The sequence below is a fragment of the Macaca thibetana genome, chromosome 18 (assembly GCF_024542745.1).
Source record: "Macaca thibetana thibetana isolate TM-01 chromosome 18, ASM2454274v1, whole genome shotgun sequence".
NCBI lineage: Eukaryota > Metazoa > Chordata > Mammalia > Primates > Cercopithecidae > Macaca > Macaca thibetana.
Window position 1 is genome coordinate 49,824,936 of NC_065595.1, and position 25,842 is coordinate 49,850,777.

General features: G+C 37.3%; 1 protein-coding gene across 7 annotated transcripts in view; it reads right to left on the minus strand.

Annotated features, from left to right (window-relative positions):
* TTR (transthyretin) overlaps positions 1 to 25,842 on the minus strand; it is a 1,143,467-nt gene that overhangs the window by 670,473 nt on the left and 447,152 nt on the right. The window contains exon 1 of one of the 7 annotated variants that reach the window (XM_050768306.1): positions 23,701 to 23,705. The exons of the other annotated variants lie outside the window; for them this stretch is intronic. The gene's annotated coding sequence lies outside the window, so the exon portion shown is untranslated. Of the gene's footprint in view, positions 1 to 23,700; positions 23,706 to 25,842 lie in introns of those variants that run through there. 7 annotated transcript variants of the gene reach the window in all.

A 25,842-nucleotide genomic window follows, 5' to 3' on the forward strand; every position in this document is an offset into this window, starting at 1 on the left:
CCCTGAGATTTTGCTAACAGTGTTTAAAAACTCTTGTCATTCTTCATTTTGCAAATGGTCATTTATGTTATTATGCTAATAAGTTGAATAAGTTTAACACTGGCCTAGGAGTGGATTTGAGTAAGCTTCTGGGAAACCTCTGCAAATTCACAAAGTTAATGGCTTGACCTCCCAATTCTCCAATGTAAAATATACTATAATGATTTTTCAGGCTCTTAGCTCCCCTGCATTTCTACAAAAAAATAGCTTCCATTTACTTCAAATGACTTGATTCTCTTATAATCTAATTGTAAATGAATAATCCTTTATTTATCTTCTCAAATTATTCATGTCTGTGCTTGGTTAAGGCCCTTCTTTATGACAGAGAAGGAAAAATTTCTCAGCAGATGTTCCAAACAAAGACAGTCAATTCTTTGGAATTTATGATTCCAGGAGGATATTTCAAAGTGGCAGCTCGTGTATTTGAGCAAAGATCCAAAGAAGAAATATGATAAATACTTCCAATATTTATTTACTTAGCTTAGGCAGAAGGTTAGTGATGTAGGAGGGAATGCATGCAATATATAAAAATTTGGCATGCACCCTTTTAAGAACTTACAAAGGAGGTGTTGAATTTTAATTTCTTCACCTTCATGACTGTCTGAAGATTTATTGTTAAATTGAAACTTTGCCTACCAGTTTACATTTAAAGCTCATTTCTTAATGAATGTTTACTCATTGAGAGCCAATACTTGGGTAAACTGGTGTCAATTCAAGGAAGGATTTTACTATTTTTCTGCAGTTGAAATTAATGCAAGCAGGGAAAAAAATAGAGTGATATTAGGTTTATTATAGGTTGGTTTAAAGTTGTATTTTTGTCAAAGATATAAAAGAACTATTATTAATAGTGTTGGTTTTAAAGAAATTAATTATCAAATGTGGTAAGAACTGATTTCAAGATCATCAGTGGCATTCTTTGTATTTATTAAAATGATAGCAGCAAACTCTCTGATTTATGGCTCTTCAGTTGCAAAACCCACCGTATTTCTGGAACACCCAAGTTGAGGGGTTTATTTTAATAGGCTTCTACTCTTGATTTTTTTTTCACCTTCTTCCCATCTAGGAATTTACCCAGCAACACATTCATTATTGCATAAGAAGAGTCAATAACTATCAATGTGCCCTGATATAAGAGGAAAAACGAAGATCAATTTCTTAGTTCTTTTGAACCAGAATCTTTCCCTTTAATGGATTACTTAAAGTTGTTCACTTACCTTAGTGGTTTCTCATCAGCATCTTTATTATCTTTTGAGTTTTAGGAGGCAGATGCTGAAAGGCTGGTTTTACAACACCTGTTGCCTTACATAAGTGTTTATTCAGAACAGATACTAGTATTCTTAATCTTTAGGGTCCTGGCTCTGGGCAGAAAGTGTTCACATACTTTTTTTTCAATTTCTGTGCCAGCCATATAAGGCAGTGGAATAGTTAAGTAAAGCTCTTAGAAACTAAGCATTTTGTCTTCTGTCTTGGATAATTTGTCCTTGATGCCATTTCACATTAAGGATATGATTAAAATCCATAGGAGAATGAGGGGAAGCTTTGAATGAAAAGCTGATTCTCAATGTGAAGTGCTCTGTTTTCCCTGGAATGACCTTGGCAGGGAGCACAGGGCAAGCAGAGAGACTAGAGATAGCTGCCTAGTGTCTGGTTAACAAAGCATGCACTTAAAGAGAGCTGTAAATCATATAGCTGTGTTGGCTCAGAAAGGTCATTCTGTGCTTCTCAAAAATTTACTTTAAGTCTACAACATAGGCAACTGTGCTAAAAGGTACTTGTTCCGATACCTGGTGTAAAAATTAAATACATAAAATCCTCTCAATCACATTTTATGTTCTTAACTGATGGCTTGAAAATGGTCTGGTTTTGGGGAAACTTAGGACATGGCTTCTTAAAACAGCATCCTCGATTTCTTGTTAATTGCATCTCTGAAAAGCAGAGGTCTTAAAATGACATTTGCAATGAGAGTAATTCGACTGGGAGATGTGGTTAATATAAGAGGGAGACTAAGAAAATATAGCATCATGAGTGTTCTGAAAACTTTCTAATGAAGTTTAAATGAACGCTGTGAAAGATTAAAAAGATATAAATTATGAAAAACTCACCAATATTTCCATTTGAAAATTAGTTTATACACTTTTTATAGCAACCTATTATTCTACTGTAATTTCTGCATTGATTAGTGGGTTTCTGTAGCCAATTGTTTTTAAACAGTTTTGAGTTGCAATGATTAAACATCTGTAAGGATTTCTATTCTGGAGAAAAAAGTCACTTGTTTACCATTCAGTTTCCATTAAGGACATTTACATTTCTCTATTTGGCATAGTTTTTGGTTTCTATAGTCTCCACAGGTAAACTGTCACAGCAGCTTAGTCCTTGGGAATCAATGACTTCAGGACTTGGGCAAGGTTGTGTCACTTATTTACCAGGAAACTTACTGGTTCTGATTCAAACTTCTTTCTATAGAACATTTGAATAAATATAACAAATAGAATCACAAATAGCAAGGGATCATTTACATGCTCCGTGTCTTCAAGAAGGCCAAAAGAGAAATAATAATGTCAAATACTACCTGTCTAACGAAAACAAAATGGATAGTTGTGTAATTCTCATTAAATTTTAGCTGACTTCACAGCCAATGTTGGTATTTTTTTAGGAAAAAATAATCCATTTCTGCCCAAAGGATCCACCTTAAATTAACTCATAATATTTACTTATAAGAGCACAATACTTTGACTATGTAGAGGTAATTTGAAGGTTGGTTAAGTGATGTAAGGTCCTTTGAGAAATATTAAATATTAATGATGTGAATCTTTTATTTTTCCTGAGAATTGAGCCCTCCTGTGTTCACACTTGGATTCTATAATTTCACCAAAAGGAATGAATGGATATGTGATAACTGACATTGCATTTTTTTCTTTTTCTTTTTTCTTTTTTAGGCAGAGTCTCACTCTGTTTCCCAGGCTGGACTCCAGTGGCATGATCTTGGCTCACTACAGCCTTCACCTCCCCGGTTCAGGCGACTCTCTTGCCTCAGCCTCCCGAGTAGCTGGGACTACAGGCATGCACCACCATGCCTGGCTAATTTTCGTGTTTTTAGTAGAGACAAAGTTTCACCATGTTGGCCAGGCTGGTCTCAAACTCCTGACCTCAGATGAATCACCCGCCTCGGCCTCCCAAAATGCTGGGATTACAGGCACGAGCCATCACGCCTGGCCTCTTTCTATCTTTTCTCAATCCCCTGCAAATCCTTCCTTCTTACAAATAACCCCTGGTCATTTTGGCTACCACCTAATTTCAGAAGTCCTACTAGGGTGTTTTTCAAATAGATTCACCAAAAACATCTTTTGAAATGTTCTTTTCTCAGGAACTGGAGATGCTTGGCCCAACACCACTATCATTAATGAACAGGAGTTCATATAATCCCAATATGGCACCGTGGTATGTGGCAAGTTTGGAGTGAAAGACTGTCTCTGGGTGATGTTCCTATAGAGATAGGTCTACTCGTGTTCCAATGTGTTACACAATTTTAGTGCCAAAACTTCCTCAGATTTTACATAGTTTCCTTGCTTTTCAAAAGAATCATTTGGGAGGCAGATATGAGGACAAAAGTCATGCTTCCAGACTTTTCCTACTGTTTATGGTTTAGGATGCATGGCTGGTTGGTGCCTGGATTCACTTCACCTTAGAATGTCCTCTTCTAAGCCCTCTTGAACACAGAATGTTGGAGAAGCCATGTCCCCCTAGACTTGCCCAGATGTATCTAAGCACCACTGAGACCCATGCTGTGACCTCCAGCACACTCACTTGCATTACTATTCATTACATTACTTAATGCATTTGACAAATGTAGTAGCAAATTAGTTTTTCCTTTATAAATTCTTTAATTGCTTAAGGCTTCAGTTAGTTGATTTATCTAAAATAGACATCAAAAAGGAGTGACGCTATATGTTTCACGTAGTTTTTTGTTTGGAAGGTATTCATATTTAAAGGGGTTGTATGATGTTATTCATACCTCTAGATCTTTCTATTTTTCCCTTTGTAATACTCAGATGCAGGTGACTCCAATATTTGAGACTGTTTTCTTAATCATTCCAATTGTAACAAACTAGAGCTCACACTCCCCTTTCTGTAAAGCCCATGAAATTTGCAGCCTTTTTTGCAGAATTTCCAAGTGGAAAGTATAGATAAAAGGATATCTGGGTGAGTACAGCAGTTCTAGCAGAACTATATTGAAGTTGTGATGTTGCTTTCCATGTACAATTCTTGGTTGAATTTTAAGCTTACTTTTTCTAAAATGCAGTTTTCACTGTTTTAAAATGAACTTGACCTCACTGATGTCAAGGTAAGAAGAAAGGGGATTTACATTGTTTGTTTAAGCCCTCAAATTTGAATGCCTCATGGCAAAGCGAGTTATCCTTTTCCCAGATTTGACATCCTGCAGACAGAAGATGGTGCTGTTGGTTAGGAACAATACGTGGCCCTGCATTTTTCTATCAAACGCACGATCAGGCTGTTATCACAATCATTCTTTACTGAATAGGAAAAAAAGTCACAGTCAACTGAAATGCATTCTGGCATCTGACTTCAGTTACTTTACTTTTAAAAAATGACCTGAAGAATGCTTTGACCATGTTATTTTTCCTATTTGATGTAAATCTTGGAAACTGTGGAGAAAAAATAAGTTCTAACATATAGTACATGTTATTTCCCTTCATGCAGTGAGGTTTTACATTATCTGAAATAACTGGAAAACATCACAGCCTGGATGACTCACTGGTTACAGGAAAAAAGCCAGACATTTAAAACCAATGCATAAGAATATTACTGTTTCATGAACTCTGAACATTGAAAAAACATTTTCTGACTATGGGTTGTTCACTGGATAAATACTCCCATGGCACGGTACTCAAGCAAGCTCAGATGCCAGATAAGGAGCCTGCTTTCTCCCGCACATGCTCTACCATACCATGGTCACATCTGGATCCCCTGGCTATAGTTCTTGGAAAGGACAGTGAATGCCACATGCAGGCATGGGCTCATGTCCTCAAGAAAGATCCAGGAAAGGGCAGGAAAACTTTCACATCCCTAAAGTAGAGGTCAGGCCACCTAACATTATTTGAAATATCATGGAAATATGGAAATAGGTCAATATTGCACAGCAGTGTTAAAGTTTAAACATAAGAGTTAGAGCTATCAGTCAAATCTAGAGAGTCATAGGCTGACTAAAAATCTAGGCAGGAAGAGCCAAGGAAAGCAGGACATGCTACACAGTTACTGCCAGGGGTCCGGATGCTTACTCTTCAAATATTGGTTAACACCAATTTGGGAGAATTGTGTTTAGCCTGAAAGATTTGTTTATGTCTGGTGATGTATGGTGACATCCTTTGGAGGAAGTCTCAGACAGTAAGAGAATCTTAATTAGTAATAATTGTAAGTTTGAATCTTTCTACTGAACTTGAGAATATGTAGGTTCTCCTGTTCAAAAATCCCTACATTTCTTCTTAGGCACCTATTCTCCATGGTTTGTAGGTAAATCTATATCTCATTCAGGTGGGAATAACCATCATAAAGATCTGTGGAAAGAGGCACTGGTTTGAAAAAGATGCTGAAACTAGACCATATTTTAAATCAATTTCCACTATCTGACAATTTCTTCTGTGTGCCTCAATTTCTCATTGGGGTAATGAAAGTACCTAACTCACGGGGTTATACGGAGTCAGTGAGTTTATGACAGGTAAATCATGATGAAAGTTACCTGTTTCATAATAAGTGTGGCATAAGGGCTTGTTACCATTATTTCTGCTCACAAGAGAAGGCTGCGAAAGCATCTAGAAGCAGGAGTATAATCAATGAGCATGCTTTCTTTCTGATGATATAAATTCTCTATCCCAGGTCTTGACCCTTCTTTGCAATACTTCCTGAGACTTCTGACATCATAGGTATTTTCTGCTTCCCAGTGCACATGAATAAGCAGAAGGAACAAGTATGTCAATGGTGGTGATGACTTGCCATGACAGGAGGAGACAATCAGCTTACAAACTGTACAGTTAACTATGTCCCTAGATGACTTTACAAGCAGAAATATTTTAGAAAGGAAAATAAAAAAGATATTTGGTATCATTGTACTGAGATCATTGCACATCTAGCTGTACATGCATATGTGATTTTAAACATTAAGAAAAAAATCGAAACCAAAAGCATATATTTGGAGATAGTCTGGATACTAAAGATCCGTTTCAGTGAATTGGTGAAGTTGATATCCTTCCATCAGAATTTCCATGGAGCGGATGTTCTTTTTCCAAAAGCCTCAAAATACTGTCTCCAAAGAGGGATCCCTTTAGGTTTACACGTTTTGCTTTGGTCTATTATGATACCATTTTATGATAGCAGTTTTTGATGTATTAGTGTTTGATGTTCGCTTTATTCTTTTTTCGTTAATTTAGAAGGTATAATTCCTTCAAATGTTTCCCAATATCAGAAACTTCATTTTTATGAAACAGAAAAAAATATATCTATTAGAGTGTATCATTTAAGTGAATGCTGAGCTCTACAGGGAATAATACTTATCTATGATATCTATTGATAATCTTAGACTCTTGATTTCTATGACTCCTCCTCAAATTCTCTAGATTGGGCTAGTTACCTTGCCTATGTGTTTTCACGGTACTTTCTTCTCTTTTCTATTTTTAGTAGAATAGCATTATAATTGACTAATTGCACCTCTAGCTTTCCCAGTAGCTCTGTATATGAACAAAGTCTGAATCTTGTTCATTGCTGTGTCCTTATAATTTAGCAAAGTGTCTACAGTAAGCACTCAATAAATATTTCTTGAATAAATGAAATAAATGAGTGGTAGAAGGTGATCAAATGTGTGTGTGTGTGCATATGTGTGTGACAATGAGAGAGAGAGAATGATGTTGGAAATGGAGGCATGAGATTGTCATCAGAGCTTTTAAGACAAGAATAGACATAAGATTAGCTTGTTTCATTTTTCTCTAGAATTTCCTTAAGGAATGTAGATTCCAAAGTCTGTGCCAAGGTTTGCTGGTGCTTCAGTAAATTTAGAGGCTCTGTGGGAAATTTAAACTTTTTTCTAACAGAAACTCCAATTTTAACATCTGTTGAATATTGGGAGAACTGCTAGCTCAGGGTAGTTCACAGACTTGACATTAAATCACAGTATATTCTCTTCACTTACATCATGTTTTTGAGAAGTTGTTCTTTACTTTTGGCATTTGTTGCAATAAAAAGCAAGTACCAAATGAAAATTGGGGTGTCTAATCTGATTTCAAGATTCGAAAAGTTGTGCAGTACCCAACAGCAATACACATCCCATTAGTAATAGGTAACCATTACTTAAGAATGAAACAACACTAATTTTCCTTTCAATGTATGTGTATTGTCTTTTTGGATGTCTACTAAGTTGTTGGGACATAAATACTTCTTAAGTTGTGTGCATCTCACAGCTTAATAAACGGAACTGTTAGGTATTTCTTTTGTCCTAGGAACACTTAAAAGAATTATTGAGATAGGGCAGGGAGCAGTGGCTCACGCCTGTAATCCCAGCACTTAGGGAGGCCAAAGCAGGCGGATCACAAGGCCAGGAAATCGAGACCATCCTGGCTAACACAGTGAAACCCCGTCTCTACTAAAAATACAAAAATTAGCTGGGCGAGGTGGCGAGCACCTGTAGTCCCAGCTACTTGCGAGGCTGAGGCAGGAGAATGGTGTGAACCCAGGAGGCAGAGCTTGCAATGAGCCGAGATCAGGCCACTGCACTCCAGCCTGGGCGACAGAGCGAGACTCCGTCTCAAAAAAAAAAAAAAAAAAAAAAAAGAATTACTGAGAGAGTAAGGGCACTGTGAACTGAAAGTCTGAAAGTCTGAAAGTCTGGGGATGTCTGCCTAAGGGTAAAATTGGAAAACTAGAAGCAAGGCCTTGGATGAGAGAATTTTGATTATTTGAAGGTGAGGTGCTGCCAGTACAACAGTTTTGTCCTCAACATGAATCTTCAACTGAAGGATAGAACAGATAATTAAACAGAGACCTTCGATTTTAGGCGAACAATTTAATTATATTATTGTTTAATAGAGTTACTGCTATATGAGTCTTAGTTTTATTTCCTCACACATCGTAAAATCTTCCCAATTAAATATTTTTTATTACTCGTGAATCAAGTATTACAAAATCTAATAACATGACAGTGGAATACAAAATAGTTTCTAAATGTTCTTTTGGAAATATAAGATAACGCCTTTTTATTTTTATTTTTGTTGTTATCTTTATTATTTTTTGAGGTGGTGGTTCGCTCTTGTTGCCCAAGCTGGAGTGCAATGGCGCGATCTCGGCTCACTGGCTCCGCCTCCCAGGTTTAAGTGATTCTCCTGCCTCAGCCTCTGCAGTAGTTGGGATTACAGGCATGTGCCATCATGCCCGGCTAATTTTGTATTTTTAGTAGAGACGGAGTTTCTCCATATTTGTCATGCTGGTTTCGAACTCCCAACCTCAGGTGATCTGGCTGCCTTGGCCTCCCAAAGTACTGGAATTACAGGCGTGAGCCACTGCGCGTGGCTCATGCTTTAAGACTTCTTTTTAATGCTGCTGAGAAATTCTAAAGCAAATTGACAATATGGTTTCATTGAATTTTACCTGTAGTCAATATTAGCCATTTTAAGCTTTCTATTAGGAAAAAAAAAATAATGTAAATGTATCATTTGTTATTATGACTTTGGGCACCGGTCAAAATTGAACTTTTTTTTCTTACTTTACACAACTATTTAACAATTTAACTTGACAATAGATTTTTTTTCTCATCTCAGTTTTAGAAACTATCATAATTCAAGAGACTTTGAAAAACAAGGTAATTCTGAATTTTAGATTCATATTTTAATAAAAAATTTGTTTGGTATCCTACTTTGTCATAAAAGCTTTCAGATATTTCTCTAAAGGCCCCAATAACGTAGAGTAAATGTCTTCGACTTGTGACATACATAGGAGGTGTTTCCAAGGTTTTCTTATTAATCTTGTGATTTTCTCTGTTTGAAAAGAAAAAGAATATGCATGACCTGGCAGTCAATCTGAAAGCAGTATTTTCCCTTGATGAATATCTCATCTTTTTTCTTTAGCACTGCAAAGTACTTTTGTCCTTTATTTGCCACTATTGCTTATGATAAAAAATTAAATTACTGTTCATCCTTTCAATATGTTTTCCTCAGAGGATCACTGCTGAAGAACAAACATTTAAAAGAGGATGTGGAAGGTTTAGTTTATACACAGTCCTGCTATATTATTCATTGCAATGCATTTTTAATGCTAGAGAGAAAAATAAAATGTATGTTAATTTCTAGGGTGAGACAGGCAGTGATCGAGGGAATGATAAATTCACAGTGGCTGGAGATGTGTGCTTAATAATAAAATAAGAAGGTGTCTCTCAGATCCTGGGATTTAATTTTTTTTATTAATCTTTTTTTCTGCATCATGTTGGAGGAAAACTTACAAGGTGTTTTTGAATGAAAATCGTAAGATAAGACATCATCTCCAATTAGCTAACATTTCTAAGAGTCTTCATATTTGCAGTTGAGAAAGAGGTTACCTGAGCCAGGTGATTAAAAACAAAAACAAAACAAACAAAACAAAAGGTTTTTGCTAAATTCTGTATTATATTCCCCCTTTTACTCTCTCCATTTTATTTTACATTGTTTCACGCAATTTGCACTCTTATTGTTCATAAACTGATTTTTTTTTCTAAATTGGTGAAAAGATTTATGTAATATGTGAGCATTCTTTTTTTTTTTTTTTCTTTTTTTTTTTTGAGACAGGGTTTCACTCCCATCACCCAGGCTGGAGTGTAGTGGTGCGATCTCAGCTCACTGCAACCTCTGCCTCCCAAGTTCAAGCGATTCTCTTTCCTCAACCTCCCGAGTAGCAGGTATTACAGTTGTGTGTCACCACACCCAGCTACTTTTTGTATTTTTAATAGAGACAGGGTTGCACCATGTTGGCTAGGCTGGTCTCCAACTTCTGATCTCAAGTGATCCACCCAGCTCGGCCTCCCAATGTGCTGTTTTTATTTTTAAAACCTGATATTCTTTTATAAAAACAGCAAATGAATAGTGTGCTTTATTTTGTCTATGAATTGTCAAGGTGAATTGCCTTCTTTGTATTACGTTCTTCAAAATTAAACAATTTAGCTTCAAGTTAGCATTTAGTAAGGAATCAACTTACACAACTTCTTACAATGTAAGAGAGCAGAGTAAACTTTATGGATTCTGTTCTTCAAACTTCTTTATTCCAGAGAGAGGGATGCGTGGCCTTGTTTGATATAAATAAAAAGTAGTGAAAGCACATGAGTTCTAGGATATTTTCTCAACTTCTCGAAAATCATATTCAATATGTTGTCATCCATCAGAAAACACTTATTCTGGAACTTGAGAAGGATGAATTTGTAAATACAAACACACAAAATTGTCTTGGAGATTTACCTATTCTCCATTATCTGCCAAATACCAAGTAGCAATTGAGTCAGAGGTAAAAAAAAAAAAAAAAAAAAAAAAAAAAGCATTACCTAATTTCTTTTGCTGAGTACAGATGAACAAAAAGAAGAAAACTGCACATTTAGTCTAACATGCATGACTCAGGGCTTGCTTTTTCAAAATTTTTAATTTTAACCTCTGAACCAAAAACAATATGCTTTTTATATACTCTTAACCCTAATATAAAACTTCTTATATAATTCAGGTTTTGCTCATGCAATCATTCCATGTTAGCACTTCTTTTAGCCACTTTCAGAGGCATTAATGTAAAACTGGAAATACCTACTTTTTAGAGAAAACACAATTTTATTTCAGAGCTCTCTAATAATATACAAAATAACAAATGCCGACTTTTCCAGTATCACCTCATTGATTTTACTCTGGCAATGTAGTGGTCTTAAGTTTATCTTACCCATTTTATAATAGCTATCACCATAGCAACGAGATAGATTTCACCCAAATGAAAAAAAAATTATTATATGTAGCTATCTACAATGATTTGTGATAAACAGGCTACACACCAACATTAAATAAATAAAAATGAAATTCAAATTATCAGTCACAATCAAAGTCTAACAAAGTCAATCACTTCCAAATATATTGTTTTGTCTTATTCATTTCTACTTCTTGCTTTCTTCTGCTCTATTGCTAAGGCACCTAGATAGTTCATTAGTTTAAATTATAGAAATCTGAGATTCCTGGGTCAAAATTTCAACTTAACATTGCAACTGCTATCTCTTTTCAAGTTAAATCTAATAGGGAAGTGTGTTCTATAGAGGAGAAGTAGTTAATGTGACTTGGCTCACCCAAAGTTTTCAGTGAGGTTCCAGCGTGGTTGTGCCTCAGGAGAAATGTTTGGGTGTTTGTTCTGGAAGGCAAGATGGTATCTTGTCCAAGATCTCCCTGCCATTTGCTGGAGATGTGATTGCTATAGACCAAATGCTTGTGTGCCCCCAGAATTCATATGTTAAAATCGAATCCTCAGTTTTATGGTATTGGGAGGTAGGTCCTTTGGGAAGTAGGTCCTTTGGGAAGTGATTAGGTCATGAAGGTAGAGCTTTCATGCATTAGTACCTTATATAGGGCTGAAGAGGTCAGAGCACTCTCCTCCACCATTGAGGACACAGGTAGAAGGTGCCATCTGTGACGCAGAAAGCGGACCAAATCTGCTGGCACCTTGATCTTGAACTTCCCAGCCTCCAGAACTGTGCAAAAAATTTCTGTTGTTTATAAGCTACCTAGTTTAAGGTATTTTGTTATAACATCTCCTTCAAACTAAGACAGTAATCTAAAGTCATTAATTTAAAAATCCTGAAGCTCATTTTTTGTTTTTAAAATGGGATTTCTGCAACAATTAATTGAAATAATCATATATATCTTTAAGTAAAATATCTGATTTATGAAAATTGCTAAAAAAATTTAACTATGATAATGCTGGTATTAATGGAAGAACTATACTTCCCCTATAAGTGTATCTTTCTCTTTCTCCATCTCAAAACGTTTTATTCATATTTTCTGATGGAATTAAAGTGAATTTTCTGAAATATTTACTTTCAGATATATTCATCGTCCTTTTTGTTAACCGTGGTGTATAGCCCCATGAGCCATGCTACAGCACCAGCATCTAATGAAATTTCAATGTTCTACTTGCTTGTCTTAGGAAAATACTCCTTCTTGCAAAAATAAACATATTCCTTTTACCTATAAAACTCATGTATTATTTACAATTATAAGAAATTACTTGGAAATTCTCAACAGTATTTTCTCAAAATACTTTTTTTTCTTGTAACCTTAATGGACTCTGGACATACATTTGCATCATTTTCCCATAACATAACTGGGGCTCAGTAGTCTCAGACTTGGGCACTGTGGCTCAGCTGAGAAAGAAATAGGAATTCTGTGTTTTTCATTTATATACTGGTTATGAGCCTTGTATGATAAGTCATGTCATAATATAGTCACTTGGAAAGTTACTTCTATTTAGAAATTACCTTCAAAGGGATGCAAAAGCGAGAACTTGGGGTTAAATCTTGGATCTGTGCTAATTCTTTTCAGAGTCTTGTCCTTTGATGTAACTAATAAAACACATTCATAAACTGTAAGAATATACCAAAAAGGCTGAGGTTTGGAGTTATCTCCAAATTCATCCCTCTTAGTCCAGATAAATTAATGAAACAGCACCCACTGTTTATAATGCACATTTTATGTACTACACACAGTACTAAACACTGTAAAGGCATCTCTTGTTTGATTGCCAGAACATTTGAGAATGGACATTCTTACATTTGAGTTCACAGAGGATAAACAACTTGTTCATAGCTAGGAGTGGCACTGAACTAGTTCTCGTGGACTCCAGATACATTCATTCTTAAATGAAATACTGACTTCCCCAGAGAAAGTAGAATCTCAACCATTTAATAATTAGGGGAATATTTATTTATTTATTTAGTTAGTTATTTTGAGACGAGTCTCTCTCTGTCACCCAAGCTGGAGTGCAGTGGTGTGATCTCGGCTCCCTGCAAGCTCCGCCTCCTGGGTTCATGCCATTCTCCTGCCTCAGCCTCCCAAGTAGCTGGGACTACAGGTGTGTGCCACCACATCCAGCTAATTTTTTTTTTGTATTTTTAGTAGAGATGGGGTTTCACTCTGTTAGCCAGGATGGTTTTGATCTCCTGACCTCGTGATCTACCCGCCTTGGCCTCCCAAAGTGCTGGGATTACAGGCATGAGCCACCGTGCTAACACTAGACATCATTTGGGAAGAGATGGGCCTTTATTTGGAAAACACCCTTGTATGAACTCTTAGGATAGATGGGCAAGGAGGCGTGAACGTTTTCAGATACCAACATGCCACAGGCAGGGAAAACAGCTACACAAATGATAAAGTGAGAGATTGGGAATTTGTAGTTTTTGCTCCAAGAGGGAGAAGAGAGGAAAAAGAAGTGATAAGACAAGGGAGAGGAAAGAGAGGCGATCATAAACGAAGTGAAGCTCAAATGATGGAAGATTGGTAAGCTTTGAGGTCATGGGTTGGCTAAAGGGCAATGCAAAATGATGCTGATCAAGGTGTGTTGACAGGTGTGCCTTTCTGCAATATAAAGCACTCCTCCCTCCTCCATGGTGAAATTTACTTTTCTTATAAACACATGGGAGTGAATCTTGGGGTCATTCCAAAGAATTCTTCTGGGTTTCACATCTGGAGAGACAATGGTGATCTCTGAGATAACTTGCACAGAAGCAGAAATCTGGTAGGCAAAGTGGGCTATGAAAATGTGTATCTAAGACCTTTGTAGACTTTTTGAATTTTAATAGAACCTGGAATTGAAAACAGAAATTCAAGTCAGGTGTACCTAGGTCACAAAATGAGAAGTGCTGACAGCCATGTGACACTTTTAAGTGTTGAGTGATCACTTCAAGGTCAGGATCAGAATGAGAGTCTCTTTCAGATCTTCATTCCTTAGATGCTGGTGTATAGCCAAGGCTAATTAAGCCTACCTTTCTAGAATGAAACTCTGAGGCATATGATACTGGGGAGCCAGGGACTATGTTACATTCAAATGTCTCCATTCACTTCTCCATAATGGAGAATTTGCTCTTTTGTGCACAAAAGAGCCAATGTGCTCCCTTGTTACCCAGGAAGCACATTCCAAGCTTTGTGTCCTCACCATTGTTAACTTTCTCTACCGTTGCTTCTGCTCCTGCTTCTAGGAGACTCACAGCTGTCAAGGAAAATCAGAAAACTGTGCTGACAGAGAGGAGTCATCTCAGGCTCTGAACTCAGGTATAAGAGCTTGACTTTACTGAAGCCACTCAATTACTAGAAATCATTACACATTTCACAAAGTGTCACAACCTCTCTTTGGGTGAGGCATGGTTATCCCCATTTTTCAGACAATAGAAATTGACAAAGGATTACAAAATTAATATGAGTAGAGTCAGCATCAAATAGCAAACAACAGCAAGAACACAGGTGTGCTGTCTGAAGCCTGGGACATTCCTCGTGCCCAGTCATCACTGCTGGCTGGATCAAAGCTTGTGCTCTTCCCTGATTCACTGCCATTCAGCAATATTTTGAGTTGACTCCTCTGGAGTCCACGTTTTATTTACTGCTCTTTCTTTTCCAAAACTTACACTTTCCTTGAACAATAATTTCACCTCTGCCCCTCTCACCTTTAGGAGTATTCTCTGGCTAAACTTTACTGAGAAAATTGAAGAAAGTAAACATGATATTCCTTAGTTTTGCTCCTCTGCAAAACTTATATAAAAGCATCTTCACTTCTATACCACCATTTCTGATCTTCTCCTTTCATGATTATTTCTTTTATTTTGTGTCTAAGGAAAACTAAATCCTTTTCCTTTCTAAAATGAATGAACCTTTCCACCTGTAGTCTTGATCTCATCTTGTTTTATCTTCCCAGGACCTGGTTAATCAATTATATTCTCATCTTCATAATCAATCCTCACCTATCCCCTGACATTAGATATCTTCTTCTATGCCTGTAAACATGCTCAGATTCATTTCTCCAAACCAAACCAGGCAAAACACAACAGAGCATTAGAAAAACAGCTGTAGACCTACAACTAGACCATTACCCGTACTCTCACAACGCTATTCTCTTGCTCCTTTTCCTTTCCTAAACACAATTCTTGAAATAATTGCTCTATGTCTCCATGTTCTCACTTCAATATCATTCTTCTATATCTTAAGATTTGACCTTTTTTCTGCAGTGTTCTATTGAGTTCCACTTTCACAGTGCAACAGGGACCTCATATAAGCAGGTACACAGTCAACATAGAGCTTTGTAGGAAAATCAGATTGTTGGTTCAGCTTGACCATGGCAGAGGGTGAGGGAATTGTTGCTGGAAAGTGGCATAGACATCAAATTATGAAGAGCCTTGCATTTCTGGTTAATGCTTAGAAATTCATCTTAATAAAACGGGGATGCATGAAGGGATTTTAAACAAATGGTAGTAGTATTAGGTTTGTGGTATAGAAATGATACAGCCTGTGAAGAGTATATTAATATAGATGACACTGGAGACTTACCAGGTCAGAATTGTAGCAAGTTTACAGAAAAGGAAATGATGAAGATTTGAACTAAGATAACAGTGAGAAAGGAGACATGGAAGTAGATACGAGGTTATTTATAATGCAGAAGATGAAGGGATCAGTGACTGACTGTGGAAAGTGGAGGATGAGTGAAAGATAAATCCCATATTTTTTTACTTGAGCAACTAAGTAACACAATTTATCCAGACAAATGGAGAAGAACATGTGTGTATGTGGTAGAAAGGTAATAGTTCATTTTTATTCATGTCAAATTTGAGGCACTTCTACTGTCTCTTATTATCCCATCACCAACACACCACCCTGTCGCATCTTTCTGTATCAGTTCCTCCTCTTATCATGAAACAAAAAGTGTTCTTGCTCCTGACAAAGGTCAAACTTTAGAGGTGGTTGAAATCTCCTTACATTTAAATGACTTTTCTCCTCCAATTATGACATGATTAACATCTCTAATGGATGAATGCCATTGGTGTGCCCCATAAAAAAAGATTCAAAACTACGAAACAAACAACCTCCTACCCCAAAATTCCCTGATCCCATGCGTTCCTTCAACTATCACCACATTCCTCTGCTTCTTATTTTAGCAAAACTTATCGAAAGATTTTCAGTAACACTGTCTACGTTTCTTCACCTTGCTTTGCACCTCCGTTTCTCCTTATCTTCATTCAGGGTTTCTCCACCTTGGCACACTTTTAGGCTGGGTAACTTTTGTCATGGGGCCTGTACTGTGTACTGTAGAATCCTTTGAGAATCTCTGGCCTCTACTTCCTAGACGGTAGTAGAACCTCTCCCCGCAGATCCCAAATGTGACAACCAAAATGTCTCCAGACATTGCCAAATGTTTCCTGGACACCAAAACATATCTGGTCTGTGAATCATTGCCCTAATCTACTTATGCTTCTGTTCCTACCACTCTGATGAGACTACTTTCGTTAAGTCATTGTAGCTTCTATATCACCCAGCTCAAAAATTAGTTCTCTCTTCGTTGTATTCCATCTCTCAGACACAGCCCACAAATTTGACCTCTTTATTCCTCTTGGAACATTCTCTTTCATTCTGTAATCATATTCTTTTCCGGTTTTTCTCCTACCTCAGTGAGCCCGCCTTAAAATTTATTTACTTGTTCCTCCTGCACTTTACTCAGCTTCTAGATATTAAGGTGATGCAGGGCTTGGTGCCAGAACTATTCATCTCTAGGTACACTTGCAACCTACGTGATCACATACAGTCCCAACAACTTAAACACCTTTTATTTGCTGATGACTCCCAATTTTATATCTCTGGTCAGGATTAATATATGTACATGAAATTAATATGTACATGAAATTCAATTTTATCTATTTATATACATATATATATGTATGTATGTATATATAATAACTGCTCTCTTTACTTGGCTCCATCCACTCTCTCCCTAAATAGTGATCTCTTATTACCAACTTAACAGAGCCATGACAGATATTTTGTTTTTTTCCTATCATCTTGGCCCGAGGCAAGCTTGGGAACACCACTTGAAGCTTCACTCTTCTTATCACACATATTCAATTATATAAAAACAATTCCATGTCCAACATATATTTCCATTTTTCTCCCATCTCTCCCCTTGTCCTATCTTTGCTGCTATTAAGCTAATTCTGATCATCATCTCTCACTTGTTGCTACAACTTTCCAACTGGTCTACCTGCTTCAACTCTTGCCCCATTAAATCCATTCTACACTTGATAGGCAGAGAGGCTTTCAAAAACCTAACTACAGCATGGCACATGTTGCTTAAACAATCCAGTATCTTTTGTTGCACTTAGAATACTAAGTCCATACTCTTTACCAGAATCAACAAGGCTAATGTGACCCACACCTGTCTGTCCTGACCTCATCACCTACAAACTTTCCTTTATTCTCTGTGCTCCAGGTACATCAGCCTTTATTTTCCTCCAGAGTGCTAAGCTAATTCTTCCCTGAGGACATTGCCCTTGATGATGCCTTTGCCAGGTCCCTTTTCCTTCCAGTCTTCTCCTGTCTAACTCTTATTTTATTCAAATCTTATGTGAAATACAATTTTTCAACGAGGCCTTGATGGACCATCTACTTTAAATTAGTATCTTCTGCCAGTAATATTTTAAAATCAGTCTTCAATTTCTTTTTCTCAGTCCATACCACCACTTGAAACTCTCTCCTTTATTTATACACATTTCCTCTTTTCCTTCTCCCATTAAAATGTTAGGACCAGAAAAGGAAGCACTACATCTGTTTTGTTCCAACAAGCATCTCTGTGCTTAGATCCATGCCCGCAACCTATCCAGCACTCGGTGCTAAATAAATTCATCTATGCTTGCAGAGTCTACACTAACATTTGTTGCTTTCTGTCTCACACATTTCCTCTTGTCACCGGACTTATTTCATCCGGGCTTCCTACTCACTGATCACTTCAACTCAGCCTGTTTATAACAAAGAAGTTGCTCTACTTTTCCAAATCAGATCCAGCATTTGACTTGCAGAATTCTTTTTATTATTATTATTATCATTATTATACTTAAGTTCTAGGGTACATGTGCACAACGTGCAGGTTTGTTACATATGTATACATGTGCCATGTTGGTGTGCTGCACCCATTAACTCGTCATTTACATTAGTTATATCTCCTAATGCTATTCCTTCCCCCTCCCCCATCCCCACAATAGGCCCCGGTGTGTGATGTTACCCTTCCAGTGTTCAAGTGATCTCATTGTTCAATTCCCACCTATGAGTGAGAACATGCGGTGTTTGGTTTCTGTTTATGTGATAGTTTGCTGAGAATGATGGTTTCCAGCTGCACCCACATCCCTACAAAGGACACAAACTCATCCTTTTTTATGGCTGCATAGTATTCCATGGTGTATATGTGCCACATTTTCTTAATCCAGTCTGTCACTGACGGTCATTTGGGCCGACTCCAAGTCTTTGCTATCGTGAATAGTGCCACAAAAAACATACGTGTGCTTGTGTCTTTATAGCAGCATGATTTATAATCCTTTGGGTATATACCCAGTAATGGGATGACTGGGTCAAATGGTTTTTCTAGTTCTAGCTCCTTGAGGAATCGCCATACTGTTTTCCACAATGGCTGAACTAGTTTTACAGTCCAACCAACAGTGTAAAAGTGTTCCTATTTCTCCACATCCTCTCCAGCACCTGTTGTTTGCTGATTTTTAAATTATTACCATTCTAACTGGCTTGAGATGGTATCTCATTGTGGTTTTGATTTGCATTTCTCTGATGGTGAGTGATGATGAGCATTTTTTCATGTGTCTGTTGGCTGTATGCATGTCTTCTTTTGAGAACTGCCTGTTCATATCCTTTGCCCACTTTTTGATGGGATTGTTTGTTTTTTTCTTGTAAATTTGTTTGAGTTCTTTGTAGATTTGGGATACTAGCCCTTTGTCAGATGAGTAGATTGCAAAAATGTTCTCCCATTCTGTAGGTTGCCTGTTCACTCTGACGGTAGTTTCTTTTGCTGTGTAGAAGCTCTTTAGCTTAATTATATCCCATTTGTCAATTTTGGCTTTTGTTGCCGTTGCTTTTGGTGTTTTAGACATGAAGTCCTTGCCCATGCCTATGTCCTGAATGGTATTACCTGGGTTTTTTCTAGGGTTTTTATTATTTTAGGTCTAACATTTAAGTCTCTAATCCATCTTGAATTAATTTTCGTATAAGGAATAAGGAAAGGATCCAGTTTCAGCTTTCTACTCATGGCTAGTCAATTTTCCCAGCACCATTTATTCAATAGGGAATCCTTTCCCCATTTCTTGTTTTTGTCAGGTTTGTCAAAGATCAGATGGTTGTAGATGTGTGGTATTATTTCTGAGGGCTCTGTTCTGTTCCATTGGTCTATATCTCTGTTTTGGTACCAGTACCATGCTGTTTTGGCTACTGTAGCCTTGTAGTATAGTTTGAAGTCAGGTAGCGTGATGCCTCCAGCTTTGTTCTTTTGGCTTAGGATTTTCTTAGCAATGAGAGCTCTTTTTTGGTTCCATATGAACTTTAAAGCAGTTTTTTCCAATTCTGTGAAGAAAGTCATTGGTAGCTTAATGGGGATGGCATTGAATCTATAAATTACCTTGGGCATTATGGCCATTTTCATGATATTGATTCTTCCTATCCATGAGCATGGTATGTTCTTCCATTTGTTTGTGTCCTCTTTTATTTCACTGAGCAGTGGTTTGTAGTTCTCCTTGAAGAGGTCCTTTACATCCCTTGTAAGTTGGGTTCCTAGGTATTTTATTCTCTTTGAAGCTGCTGTGAATGGGAGTTTGTTCATGATTTGACTCTCTGTCTGTTACTGGTGTATAAGAATGCTTGTGATTTTTGCACATTGATTTTGTATCCTGAGACTTTGCTGAAGTTGCTTATCAGCTTAAGGAGATTTGGGGCTGAGACGATGGGGTTTTCTAAATATACAATCATGTCATGTGCAAACAGGGACAATTTGACTTCTTCTTTTCCTAACTGAATACCCTTTATTTCTTTCTCTTGCCTGATTGCCTTAGCCAGAACTTCCAACACTATGTTGAATAGGAATGGTGAGAGAGGGCATTCCTCTCTTGTGCCAGTTTTCAAAGGGAATGCTTCCAGTTTTTGCCCATTCAGTATGATATTAGCTGTGTGTTTGTCATAAATAGCTCTTATTATTTTGAGATACATTCCATCAATACCAAATTTATTGAGAGTTTTTAGCATGAAGGGCTGTTGAATTTTGTCAAAGGCCTTTTCTGCATCTATTGAGATAATCATGTGGTTTTTGTCTTTGGTTCTGTTTATATACTGGATTACATTTATTGATTTGCATATGTTGGACTAGCCTTGCATCCTAGGGATGAAGCTCACTTGGTCATGGTGGATAAGCTTTTTGATGTGCTGCTGGATTCAGTTTGCCAGTATTTTATTGAGGATTTTTGCATCGATGTTCATCAGGGATATTGGTTTAAAATTCTCTTTTTTTGTTGTGTCTCTGCCAGGCTTTGGTATCAGGATGATGTTGGCCCCATAAAATGAGTTAGGGAGGATTCCCTCTTTTTCTATTGATTGGAATATTTTCAGAAAGAATGGTACCAGCTCCTCCTTGTACCTCTGGTAGAATTTGGCTGTGAATCTGTCTGGTCCTGGACTTTTTTTGGTTGGTAGGCTATTAATTATTACCTCAATTTCAGAGCCTGCTATTGGTCTATTCAGGGATTCAACTTCTTCCTGGTTTAGTCTTGGGAGAGTGTAAGTGTCCAGGAAATTATCCATTTCTTCTAGGTTTTCTAGTTTATTTGCATAGAAGTGTTTATAGTATTCTCTGATGGTAGTTTGTATTTCTGTGGGGTTAGTAATGATATCCCCTTTATCATTTTTTATTACATCTATTTGATTCTTCTCTCTTTTCTTCTTTATTAGTCTTGCTAACGATGTATCAATTTTGTTGATCTTTTCAAAAAACCAACTCCTGGATTCATTGTTTTTTTGGAGGGTTTTTTGTGTCTCTATCTCCTTCAGTTCTGCTCTGATCTTAGTTATTTCTTGCCTTCTGCTAACTTTTGAATGTGTTTGCTTTTGCTTCTCTAGTTCTTTTAATTGTGATGTTGGGGTGTCATTTTTAGATCTTTCCAGCTTTTTCTTGTGGGCATTTATATAAATTTCCTTCTACACACTGCTTTAAATGTGTCCCAGAGATTCTGGTATGTTGTATCTTTGTTCTCATTGGTTTCAAAGAACATCTTTATTTCTGCCTTCATTTCATTATGTACCCAGTAGTCATTCAGGAGCAGGGTGTTCAGTTTCCATGTAGCTGAGTGGTTTTGATTGATTTTCTTAGACCTGAGTTCTAGTTTGATTGCACTGTGGTCTGAGAGACTGTTTGTTATAATTTCTGTTCTTGTACATTAGCTGAGGAGTGCTTTACTTCCAACTGTGTGGTCAATTTTGGAATAAGTGTGATGTGGTGCTGAGAAGAATGTATATTCTGTTGATTTGGGGTGGAGAGTTCTGTAGATGTGTATTAGGTCTGCTTGGTGCAGAGTTGAGTTCAATTCCTGGATATCCTTGTTAACTTTCTGTCTCGTTGATCTGTCTAATGTTGACAGTGAGGTGTTAAAGTCTCCCATTATTACTGTATGGGAGTCTAAGTCTCTTTGTTACTCTCTAAGGACTTGCTTTATGAATCTGGGTGCTCCTGTATTGGGTGCATATATATTTAGGATAGTTAGCTTTTCCTGATGAATTGATCCCTTTACCATTTTGTAATGGCCTTCTCTGTCTCTTTTGATCTTTGATGGTTTAAAGTCTGTTTTATCAGAGATTAGGATTGCAACCCCTGCTTTTTTTGTTTGTTTGTTTTCCATTTGCTTGATAAATCTTCTTCCATCCATCCCTTTATTTTGAGCCTATGTGTGTCTCTGCATGTGAGATGGGTCTCCTGAATACAGCAAACTGATGGGTCTTGACTCTTTATCCAATTTGCCAGTCTGTGTCTTTTAATTGGACCATTTGGTCCATTTACATTTAACGTTAATATTGTTTTGTGTGAACTTGATCCTGTCCTTATGATATTAGCTGGTTATTTTGCTCATTAGTTGATGCAGTTTCTTCCTAGCATTAACAGTCTTTACATTTTGGCATGTTTTTGCAATGGCTGCTACCAGTTGTTCCTTTCCACGTTTAGTGCTTCTTTCAGGATCTCTTGTAGGGCAGGCCTGGTGGTGACAAAATCTCTAAGCATTTGCTTGTCTGTAAAGTATTTTATTTCTCCTTCACTTATGAAACTCAGTTTGGCTGGATATGAAATTCTGGGTTGAAAACTCTTTTCTTTAAGAATGTTGAATATTGGCCCCCACTCTCTTCTGGCTTGGAGAGTTTCTGCCGAGAGATCTGCTATTAGTCTGATGGGCTTCCCTTTGTGGGTAACCCGATCTTTCTCTCTGGCTGCCCTTAACATTTTTTCCTTCATTTCAACTTTGGTGAATCTGACAATTATGTGTCTTGGAGTTGCTCTTCTCGAGGAGTATCTTTGTGGCATTCTCTGTATTTCCTGAATTTGAATGTTGGCCTGCCTTACTAGGTTGGGGAAGTTCTCCTGGATGATATCCTGCAGAGTGTTTTCCAACTTGGTTCCATTTTCCCCGTCACTTTCAGGCACACCAATCAGATGTATATTTGGTCTTTTCACATAATCCCATATTTCTTGGAGGCTTTATTCATTCTTTTTGCTCTTTTTTCTCTACACTTCTCTTCTCACTTCTCACTTCACTTCATTCATTTGATCTTCAATCACTGATACTCTTTCTTCCAGTTGATCGAGTCAGTTACTGAAGCTTGTGCATTTGTCATGTAGTTCTCATGTCATGGTTTTCATCTCTGTCAGTTCTTTTGAGGTCTTCTCTGCATTGATTATTCTAGTTATCCATTCATCCATTCTTTTTTCAAGGTTTTTAGTTTCTTTGCACTGGGTACGTAGTTCCTCCTTTAGCTCTGAGAAGGAGCTAATTTGATCGACTGAAGCCTTCTTCTCTTAACTCATCAAAGTCATTCTCCATCCAGCTTTGTTCCATTGCTGGTGATGAGGAGCGTTCCTTTGGAGGGGGATATGCGCTGTGATTTTTTGAATTTCCAGCTTTTCTGCACTGCTTTTTCCCCATCTTTGTGGTTTTATGTGCTTTTGGTCTTTGATGATGTTGACGTACTGATGGGGTTTTGGTGTGGGTGTCCTTTCTGTTTGTTAGTTTTCCTTCTAACAGTCAGGACCCTCAACTGCAGGTGGGCTCCACCAAATTGGAGCTTCCAGGTGGCTTTGTATACCTACTTAAGCCTCAGCAATGGTGGGCGCCCCTCCCCCAGCCTCACTGCCACCTTGCTGTTAGATCTCAGACTACTGTGCTAGCAATGAGGGAGGCTCCGTGGGTGTGGGACGCTTCGGGCCAGGTGTGGGATATAATCTCCTGTTGTGCCCTTTGCTAAGACCCTTGGTAAAGTGCAGTATTAGGATGGGAGTTACCCGATTTTCCACGTGTTGTGTGTCTCAATTTCCTTTGGCTAGGAAAAGGAATTCCCTTCCCCCTTGCACTCCCCAGGTGAGGTGATGCCTAGCCCTGCTTCAGCTATCACTGGTCAGGCTGCATCCCCGGGCCAGCACTGACTGTCCCATATGCCCCAGTGAGTTGAACCCAGTACCTCAGCTGAAAATGCAGAAATCACCCATCTTCTGTGTTGCTCACGCTGGAAGCTGGAGGCTGGAGCTGTTCCTATTTGGCCATCTTGGGAGCCCCCCCAACTTGCAGAATTCTTAAGGGTAATTTCATTCCTTGTTGTTCAGACCTGTTTATTTGACAGGCATCTTTGAATTACCTATTTTACCTGCCACATCCAATTAATCTCTAGGCCTTTAAGAATTTTCCCTGAAATAAGTCATTAACATCAATTTTTGTCCTTTCTTTTTGTTACTGCTACTTGCACATTCTAAGCCCTTTTTCCCATCTGGAATACACTTGTTCCTTTGTTCCCTAAGGGATATTTCTTCTGTCTAGTCTTTCTTTGTTCTGATCCATTCCATATAGTCAAGATCGATCTTTTAAGAGTACTATAATTTTGACACTCCCCACCTTAGTGTTCTTCAATGATTCAATACTGCCTACTGAATAAAGTTGCAAATTCTTTCTTTGGAATTTATGTTCTATAAATCCTCTCCACTCCACCAACTTCATCTTTGCTCATTTTATGTGTCCTTTAATGTAGACACACCAGAGAGAAATTTTTACTTCATTACTTTTCCCTTATTTGGCTAAGTTGATGTGAAATAAGAAAAAAGTATTGCAACTAAGAATTATTATCTTCTTAGAATAGTTTCACTGAAACAAGTTTCAATTTAAAAAATTAATCATTATTTTCAACAAAGAGTTTTTGATTCTGTACTGTTGGGAATAGATTTTGTCAATACTTTCTTCAAACTGAGCCATTCTTTTTGTGTTTAAGTACTGCTTCCAATTCTGACAATAAGGAAAATAATTTTTATCATTTCAATGTACATGAAAATTCAATTTAATTTTATAAACAGGTACAAAAGAATAGTTTCTTGCAGGACGGCACTACACTTTTTTTTTGTACTTTCTAGAATAGACAGTATGCTGCATGATTTCTAGTTCAGAAATGAAAACTAATTGAAAGTAGTATATTTTGCTCTTGAGATTTGAGAAGGAGCTAATAGTCACTTGATAAATTAACTGGATATTTCTATCAAAACAGTAAAATACTATTGCCCAAGTAATTTTTACTAATATCCTATAATTTACAAAACAGCTCAACAACAACTTATAAAATATAAATAACATTTTCTTTCTCTCTTTTCCTTAAATTGGCCATTTAATATATATGTGACTTCATTATAGGTAGCAATTATACAGAGATCTGGTCACAAAGACAGAAGTAGAATTGATAATCTGCAATTTCTAGTCTAGAACTACATCATGAGCTATAGCTGTGCATGCTAGTACATACATCACATGTCCCACTAGCATCTTAAATCTTCATCCAGGGCATGTTTTTTACTATTATAATAAGCAGAGGTCATCCCAAGGACACTAATCATGGGTTTCTGTGTTTATATGAATTTCTGGATTTTCCCTTCAGCTCTTTTACCTCCTTGCTGCAGAATGTTCCAAACACAAGCCCAGGATCTGGTTTGTTCACTGTCAGGTGGTTTGTTCTCTCGACTTAGCAAGTCTGTTCTCCTTTAAGGGAGGATACAACCACTGTATCTAACCTACCTCAGTTTGTCCACTTGACTCCCACTCAATTAGAGAAAATAAATGACCAAATATGTCTATGTGACCCTTAGTGAACACTACATGCAGCTGAAGAATTATCAGCTGAGCCCTGACTAAATTCTTGACTCATAAACTTGTTAGGTGTCACTAAATGGTTATTATTTTAAACCACTAGGTTCTGGGATCATTTCTTATGAAGCAATATATAATCCGAAAGCAGATTGAAAATTACCTATCAAAATGTAAAGTTACTTAATCATTCACTAATTTCTTTAAAAAGTACTATAAATAGCTGGTAGATGTGGAAACATAAGAAAAGATTTCCCTTTCCAGGAGGCAGTGATAAATGAACTGAGATATTTCTCATTTAAGAGGTGAAAATGGGGCTTTTGATTTCTTAGAGGTGAACTGCCTCTGACAGTGTTTTCTCGGCA